Here is a 9,231-nt window from a genome sequence, read left to right on the forward strand (position 1 = left end):
AATATAACAGAGGTCTGGGAAGCTAACTCCATGAACAAATAATACAACAGCTAATTTGCTGCTCTCATACACTCAAGTCTAAGAAAAGTAATGTAGAAACTTTCAACTGTAAGACTCCGTTGCTCACAGGTATTGGGTTTTGAAAATGACTACATATAATAAAGAGGATAAAATTTACTATTAGTGTTGATTGAAAAAAGTGAAATGATTTACATTTCTGCCCTTAGAAAGTCAAACTTGTCCATGCACCCAATGTCCAGTAAGCCAAATTCTGAGACACTCGTTTTGAAGCAAATAAACCTTTGTTAGGAGAAGGCAGCCCAAAGAGAAGGCAGAAGATCATTCCCAAAGCTGCCTTGCCCCATTGACCCTAGGGACAGCTTATATGCATGAGAGGAGGGTAATGAGGTTTTTTGTTTTTTTTTCAAATTTTTTTTTCAACGTTTATTTATTTTTGGGACAGAGAGAGACAGAGCATGAATGGGGGAGGGGCAGAGAGAGAGGGAGACACAGAATCGGAAACCGGCTCCAGGCTCTGAGCCATCAGCCCAGAGCCCGACGCGGGGCTCGAACTCACGGACGGCGAGATCGTGACCTGGCTGAAGTCGGACACTTAACCGACTGCGCCACCCAGGCGCCCCGGGTAATGAGTTTCTTGAAACATTCTTGTGGCTAAAGGGTGTGGGGGGAGGGGCTTGAAAGAATCTGGAGGAAAGCATTCTTCTGGAGAATGAGGTGCTATTTGGGACGTGGTATGATCAAATACATCAAGACAAATGTTACTGTCGAGGCCCAATTAGGTTTCTACAATCACTTGGTAAACAGGGAGTAGTGGTAAAAGGGGAAAAGTTAATGATTGATCATGCATGAGGTTAAGAGGTTCAAAAACCATAATTAAGTAGAGAACAAACAGAACGTGGACCTAAGTTAATAATGCAACTGATAGAACTATAGTTCCCCTTAGGCCTTCAAAACAGGTCCAGGAACCAAGCACCTGCCTCAAATCCCCACTCTTATTTTATAGTTCTTCCATCTTGGAGAATAGGGACAATGACGGCTCTGGCTGCTTCCTGCTGCTGAGGGGCAAAGAGCAATAGCCAACGGAGTGGAAAAGGGAAATCTGCCTTCGAAGACGTTCTCCAGTGTCTGGGCACAGGGCTTGGACCTCGGTTTTCACTGTGACTGTTTCTCGGGAGACTTTCCTCAGGTGGCCACAGCTAGCAAAGTTGCATGCTGTCTCATTACTCTTTGTTTGCTTCTCTGTTTTCTGGACTTGATCCCAGTTATTAGAAACCTCAAAAGCAATCCCTACCAATGCCCAAATAGCCCTCTCTAAAGCTACCACTGTTTTTTGTAATTTCCTTTGACTATCTGGGGCACTTTGGCTAATAAAAGTCATATGTATCACTTTTAAGTTTTCAGGTGCTTCAGGGCAGATGTCAGCATACTGACAATATGCTTGATAAATTCATTCAAGAAAAAATGAGGGGTCTTCTTGAGGCATCTGATTAACTTGTTTAACTTTATTTAGATTCTTATGTTTGGGTACCCCTATTTTTTAATCCTACTAGCATACCTTCTGGGTAATTTTGAAGTCTGTGATGTCCTCCTGCATTTATATCTTGATCAGGGTCGCAGTTTAGCACCTTCTCTGGTGCCTCTGATGCTTCTGGCCTGGCAGGATTGTTTGAATCTAGTAGATGAAGATGATGGGCTTCTTCTGTACTTTATCTAAAACTGCTTGGCTTTTTTCTGCTGCAAGTAAGGCATTTTTATGGAAACAAAAGAAAAACACACGCTAATGGTTACAGCAGTATGTAAACCCAGTGTCTGACTCCTGAGTGCCACCAGTGGGAGGATTTCTAGCTGTTGAGCTTGAAGCATCCTTAGTTGGAGTGGGGGCAGGCAGTGTCTATCTGACAGATTTTCCTGGCCTACAGTTTGAGTGCTTCTGGTGATTTCTGAGTGGCCCACACAGCAACAGGCGTGAAGATTGTCTCAGCATGGACTATTGTGGCATTTTCTCTGAAGCTTATTTCAAGTTGTCCAGCTTTAGTTTATAGGCCTCGGGAAAAAGGTATTCTTCATTTCTCAGTTGTTTCAAATTAAAAGAGTGGGTGAAAATAGGAAATCTTAGTTGGGAGAGTCATAGACAGATATTTGAAGACACCAGAAGAATCTAGGATCCAGCCCAGTTGAATAGGCAAACAGCAAACATACAACAACACTTAATCATAATTAGAATTTAACATTAACAAAGGTGTGTTATTGATATATAATTTTTCTCTCTAAATTTACCCTTCTTTTTATTGAAGACTAATTTGCAGCCAAATGAAGACTAATTTGCTTAAAACTAATGAGTCCAGTTTTAACAAACTTGGCTTAATATTTGCATAAGCACAGCAAGAATAGTAATAGACCATATAGGTTCTTTTAAATCTGCTTTGTTACATCTTTTCATAAGGAATTTCTTTTTTTTTTAAGTTCATTTATTTTGAGAGAGAGAGAGCATGAGCAGGGGAGGGGCAGAAAGTGAGAGAGAATTCCAAGCAGGCTTTGAGCTCTCATAAAAACTATAACTCCAAAAGGCATGTCTATTTTAACCAACAAACCCAAACTTTAATTTATCAGAGATTATCCCAGATCCTGTGAACCTGAGAAACCTTTGAATTAGTTTCTATCTTTGCGTGTGAGGATGCCCCATTCTTATCTTCAACTAAACAGAGCTCTTTTATAGTTTTACTAATAGCATCCAGAGGGAGATAATGCCATAAAAGACAGACACAGGCAAGAAACTTTACAATAAAGATTGTATTTATCCTTGATAAATAATCTTATGGAAATTGTGGACTAGATTTTGAGCAAGGGTGTTTTACTAGCTGTTTGTACTTTTAAAAGGTCTTTTTTTTCCTTCCTTCCCCACTTTTTTTTCCTTCAGTCTCAAGAATAGGGCATGATTTAGATCAGTCATTCCCAGAGAGGTTAAAGGACTTTGAATTGTTTCAGGGGCAGTATTTATACTTATATAAAAGAACATTTCCACCTGTATTGTGGCCAAGCTACATTGCAAAAGAATACCATTTTCTTTTGGTTGATAGAAGCTTACGTAAAAGAAAACCAGTTTTGCATAGTGCAACCCTAAGTGCTATATTCAAGATTGAATTGGTGTTTCTGATAATACAGACAAGACAGGACTAATACGAGTTGTGTGGGAGAAAAACAAAAGCAAATGCTCCATCAACAAAAGAAATTAAGGATGTTTATAAGGATGTTTCATGTTGCAAAATGTGAGGGCCTCTCTTGAAAGGTATTCTTTGGAAATATTCCTAAAAAGAACCAAAACTAAATGAGAGGAAATGCAGTTGCTGATTACACACACATAAACCCACCCTTCAACAACAAAAGTTACCCAGAGCCCATGGAAGGTGTCTTTGCTTTAGCTGAGGCTTGGCCTTGAGAAGAGGTCAGTGCAGGTCTGGAGGGCAGCCAGGGGAATTTTCCTGGATTCAGTGGTGATCCAGGCAGCTGCAGGAAATTCCCATGATATCACCTCTCTGGCCAGGGCTGGCCTTCCTCAGGCAAGAGCCTCCTGGCTGGCTCGTTGAATTTGTTAGAAAACCAAACTTGTTTGTGTACCTGATAAGCATTGAACCAATGTCTGAGATACCAGTTTTGAAGCAAAGAGAGCTTTATTTTCAGAAGGGCAGCCCAGTGAAAAGGCAAGAGATTATTCTTAAAGCTGCCCTTCCCTGTTGAGCCTAGGGACAGCTTTTATACATGGGAGAAGGGTAACAGTTTTCTAGAAATCTTGACGGGGACAGGGAACTTGGGGAGAGAGGTGCTTGAAAGAATCTGGAAGTAAGCATGCTTCTGGACAACGAGGCACTATTTGGGACCTGGTATGATCAGATATGTTAAGACAAATGTTACTGACCGGTCCTCATTTGGTTTCTACAATCAGTGAATAAACAGAGAATAGGGATAAAAAAAGGCAAACTTAATGATTGAACATGCATGAGGTTAAGAGGTGCATAAACCATAATTAAGTAGGGAACAAAACAGAACATGGAGTTAAATTAATAATGCAATTAATAAAATGATAGCTCTGTTTCAAAACAGGCCCTGAACCAAGTGTCCAGCCTTGTGTGTAGAATAATGTCCTCCTAAATTAATGTCCACCTGGAACTTCAGAATGTGACCTTACTTGTAAAGAGGGTATTTGCAGATGAAATTAAGATAAGGATCTTCATGAGATCAGACTGGATGAGGGTGGTCCCTAAATTCAGTGAGAGTGCCCATAAGAGACAGAAAACGACATACAGATACACAGAGAAAAAGCCACATGAAGATGCAGGTAGACAGAGATTAGAGTTATGCAGCCAAAACCAAGAAACATTTCTTGAAAAATGTGAAAGAATAAATTTCTGTTGTTTTAAATTATAATGTTTGTGGTAATTGGCATGGTAGCCCTATGAAATTAATACAACAAACAACACTGTCATTTTGTATGAGAAAAAATTAAAGGTAAAATACAAATTTAGACCATCAACTTAATATAAAAATAGAATGTTGGATGATGCAAATTGGTGTCAAGAACGTGGACTTAGAGGGCTTCTTGTGCAGTATAGTAAGAGGGTAAATCAAGTTGCATAGAAATTTGGCATTATTTAGTGAAATTAAATACACACATTCATAGCTACTAAACCATTTCTCTCACACACACAGTGGTTGCTTAGAGAGTCCCTGTGAGGGACAGTGGTGGAAAGTGAAGCCTGTGTGGATGGACCTGACACTGAAGCTCAACACTCCTCCACGGCTCCATGCAACACAGGTCCCAGTGCCATTTCAGCCACCAGCCAGCCCCTGAAGAGATTTTTAAGATATCTCCTTGGGGATCCTGGGGGATACCCTTTTGGATAAGCCCTTCATGGGAAGGCTCATGGTTCTGCCTAGAGGAGGGCAATGGTGGTATGTGAAGGAGGTCCAGAACAGAGAGGAGCACCAAGGCTGGAGGCCTCCTCTGGCAACTGCTTCCACTTCCCAAAGGAGGATGCCTCTCTGACCATCCACCCCAGTAGCTGCAGTGAGCCCTGCAAACTGTCATCTCCTCTGAGTGCTCAGTCTCCACCGGTCGGTCATCTTCTCAACTCCTCTGTGCTCTCAACTATGACAGAAGGTGCCCCCAAGTAGTTACAACACTGATCATCGACCAGGTACTGGTCCCCAGGACCTCACCTGTGTCTCCAGTGCCTAAATTACCATCTGGCACACTGAAGATGAGACAAAGAGGTTGAACAATTTCCAAAGACCACACAGAAAAACAGTAGCCGAGGTGTTCTACAAATCTCACATTTAAAACCCTATTCTCGGTGCCTTCAAACAAATGGTAATGGGAAGGCTGTGGTGTTGGTCGAGGTAAAATCTGGGGGGCATTCCAACCCTGAGATACTATAAAAAAGGAATTCACCATTGCAATGGGAGCTCAGCATCCACTAAGGCAGTCCACTTGCCATTTCCCTTGGGCTTTAAAGTTCATTTTAATTATTAAAAAATTGGATTTACTCCCTGAATATGTGCCTTCAGAGAAAAGTTGGCACAGATATACAATGTTGTAGAGAAAAGATGTCTAATAGAAATTATCCCAAACTAAAATCTTAAAATTGTTTGAGATTACCCAAAACTAAAACGCCAATCACAATGCCTAGAAAAATTTGTCACACAGTAGGAATTAAATGTTTTCTGAACAAATGATTTAGTAAACAAAATATCTCATTATGTGACGAATGCAAATGTTACATTTATTCTTAGCAAAACCCCTAAACTGAATATTGGAACCATATAATGTTGAGAGAAAATTACTTAAATAATATTATTTGAGTGATGTGTTATCTCAATGAAAGTTCCTCTGTGTAAAAATCCTTCATTGTCTCACTTCCCCAACAACCTCACCCTAATCTAATCTATACTTAATGTTAAATATTTCATACAAAGTACTACAAAGTAGTGGAGGAGGTATGATTTGTCCTCAAGTAAGGTTTTGCCCAAAGTTGACCCCTGGGTTAGAATTGACAACCTCCTTTTTTATGTACCCATTGTCCCTGCTGCATGCTACCATTATTCTTAATCAAATGCTGAACTTATCAGTCATTCATGTATATTGTGTAGTGTGTGAAAGCTACCCACAAAAAAATTATTGCATAAGTTTTATGCTCTGATCCTTGTTGAAAAGTCTTGAAAAATATGTTTCATTGAAGTCATTCTAAAATCCTGTCATAAGTAGTCAGTTTATACATAATAAATCCACAAATGAATTGGATCATTGGCTTTTGAATCCCAAACCCAATGGATTAAAAGAGATGACAAGGACAGTAATAAACTGTGGGATCAGGGGAACTGTATGAACCTTAGGTTAATTGATTTATTTCCCTTTATACTGATTGTTTCAATAACTGAATTAAGTGAGAATGGGAAACTGTCAGTGTTACATAGATATGGTCTGAATGTGTGAGCTTGTGAATGAGCAAACGAATACAAAGGAGAAGATAGTCCAACTAATGCCAGAAGTCCTAGTAAGAATCTGGATTGTCAAGATTTCAAAACAAGCATTGTGGGGATAGCTGCATAACTCCATAATTTGTTTAAAAGTCATTGTTTTATACTTGAAATGGGTGAATTTTGGTAGGAAGGTACATTTTTATGTTAACAAAGTGGCTTAAAAAAAAAAAAAAAGGAAGATTCCAAGTAGGCGTAACATGGGAGAAAAGCAAACTCTGCTGTTGGGCTTGGTTTTAATCTTCTCTGTATTCTATTTTATGTTATGTCTTACAAATTAAAATTATATTCTGATAAAATTTAGTTGATCACTTTCATGTGCCTGATAGTTGACAGGTCCTTTCATATCCATCTCTTTTCTTTATATAGATTCAGAACAAAATCTGAAACTTGAGATAATGGAACTGCAGAATTATTCCTTGGTGTCAGAATTTGTGTTGTATGAACTCTGCACTTCACAGCATCTCCAACATTTTTTCTTTATATTTTTCTCTGGGATCTATGTGGTCACCGTGCTGGGTAACCTCATTATTGTGGTCACTGTAATTTCTGACCCCCACTTGCACTCTTCCCCTATGTACTTCCTGCTGGGAAATCTATCCTTCTTGGACATATGGCTAGCCTCATTTGCCACCCCCAAGATGATCAGGGACTTTCTCAGTGATCGAAAGCTCAACTCCTTTGGAGTATGTATGGCTCAGATCTTCTTCTTGCACTTTATTGGTGGGGCTGAGATGGTACTTCTGGTTTCCATGGCCTATGACAGATATGTGGCTATATGCATTCCTTTGTATTACATGACGATGATGAGCTGGCAGACCTACATGGATCTGGTGTTCATTTCATGGATCGTTGGATTTGTGCACTCCATCAGCCAAGTAGCCTTTACTGTGAGTTTACCTTACTGTGGCCCCAGTGAGGTGGACAGCTTCTTTTGTGACCTTCCTCTTGTGATCAAGCTTGCCTGCATGGACACTTATGTCTTGGGTATACTCATGATCTCAGACAGTGGGGTTGCTCTCTATGAGCTGTTTTGTGCTCCTCTTGGTCTCCTACACTGTTGTCATCATCACTGTCCAACAACATGCTGCTGGTGGGGTATCCAAAGCACTCTCTACTTGCTCTGCATGTATCATGGTAGTCATGCTCTCTCTTCTTTGGGCCCTGCATTTTCATTTGTGTGTGGCCTTTCAGTTGGTTCTTTGTGGACAAGCTTCTGTTTGTGTTTTTACACCATTTTTACTGCACTCTTGAACCCCCTTATCTACACATTGAGAAATAAAGAGATGAAAACAGCTATGAAGAAGCTGTGAACCAACATGTGACTTCTCACTGAATTCCAGCTTTCCATAGAGCTACATGTTCTTACTCATTCAGGGAAAAGCATTTCTTTAATATGATTCCGCTCAAATATTTCAATCTGATGGTTAATTGATAGAATTTGTATTACATTACAGAGAAATAGTTGTTGAATTCAACAAAATCATATGTATAATTTTATTCTATATAATTGTATATTGCTAATAAGATTTTATAATATCACTTTCAAATATCACATATTTATAAGATTTATATAGTACATTGATTATATAATTTTATTATAGAACCTTATATTATAAACATAATATATAACTATAATGTAATTATAACAGTATGATCATAATATAACTATATAATATAAATCTATATACACACACATACATGTACATACACATTCAACCCCACACATCTGTTTTGTAAAACACTTGGCAATTTTCTTTCTCTCTTTGTTAAATCAGATTTCTCTTATTAGTTTACTTTGTCTAAAATATTTATATAAAAATGAATTTTATTTTCCTAATTGTAGTCCAATACAGCAAGAGCTTTCAGTTCAGAGGCATTCAAGACATGAGACATTCAGCATAAGGAAACTAACCCAAGAATAACATGCTCTATGAATCGTACATTCTTATGGTTTATTGATATGATTTGTATTATATTGCAGAGAAATGGTTGTTGATTTCAACAAAAATCATATATATCATTATATTCTATGTAATTTCATATTTAAATAAAATTCTATATATTCTAATATAACTTTATAATATTACTACCTTACAATGTAGGATTTATATATTAATTATTATAATTTCATTATGTAATTAATTTTATATTATATATAACTTATAACTGCACTATAATATAATATTAGCATAAACATGTAATATAACAATAACGAACTCTATACACACATACACATAAATACACATTCAACCCCACAAATGCGCTTTGGAATGCACTTAGTAATTTTCTTTTCTTTTTTTTAAACCATATTTCTCTTATAGTTCGTTTTGTATAAAATATTTATATAAAGTGAATTTTAATTTCTCACTCATAGTCCAATAGGGTAAGAGCTATCAGTTCAGAGGCATTCAGGACATGAGACATTTAGCACAAGCAAGTTAGCCTGAGTATAGATAGCCCTATGAATCTTTCTATTGTTTTTGAAAGCCTGAGCGGAGGAAAGAGCACTATTTTAATATCCTATTGATTTAAAAAGTATAATTATTCTTGTGAATGTGTATTACGCTTAATCTTTTTATTGAAAAAGTGAATGTATGCCAGTGAAATTAGATAACAGAAGTTAATTTTCACATGGGAAAATCAGCATTTTATGGTTCAGTATTTCATGGTGTAAAT

The 9,231-nt window shown here is 37.9% G+C and overlaps 1 pseudogene; it reads left to right on the plus strand.

The window, feature by feature from the left end:
- The first annotated feature begins 6,950 nt into the window (after positions 1 to 6,950).
- Positions 6,951 to 7,865, plus strand: LOC122467886 (annotated as a pseudogene).
- The last annotated feature ends 1,366 nt before the right edge of the window (positions 7,866 to 9,231 follow it).

The sequence above is a fragment of the Prionailurus bengalensis genome, chromosome B3 (genome assembly GCF_016509475.1).
Source record: "Prionailurus bengalensis isolate Pbe53 chromosome B3, Fcat_Pben_1.1_paternal_pri, whole genome shotgun sequence".
In the NCBI taxonomy this organism is placed as follows: domain Eukaryota; kingdom Metazoa; phylum Chordata; class Mammalia; order Carnivora; family Felidae; genus Prionailurus; species Prionailurus bengalensis.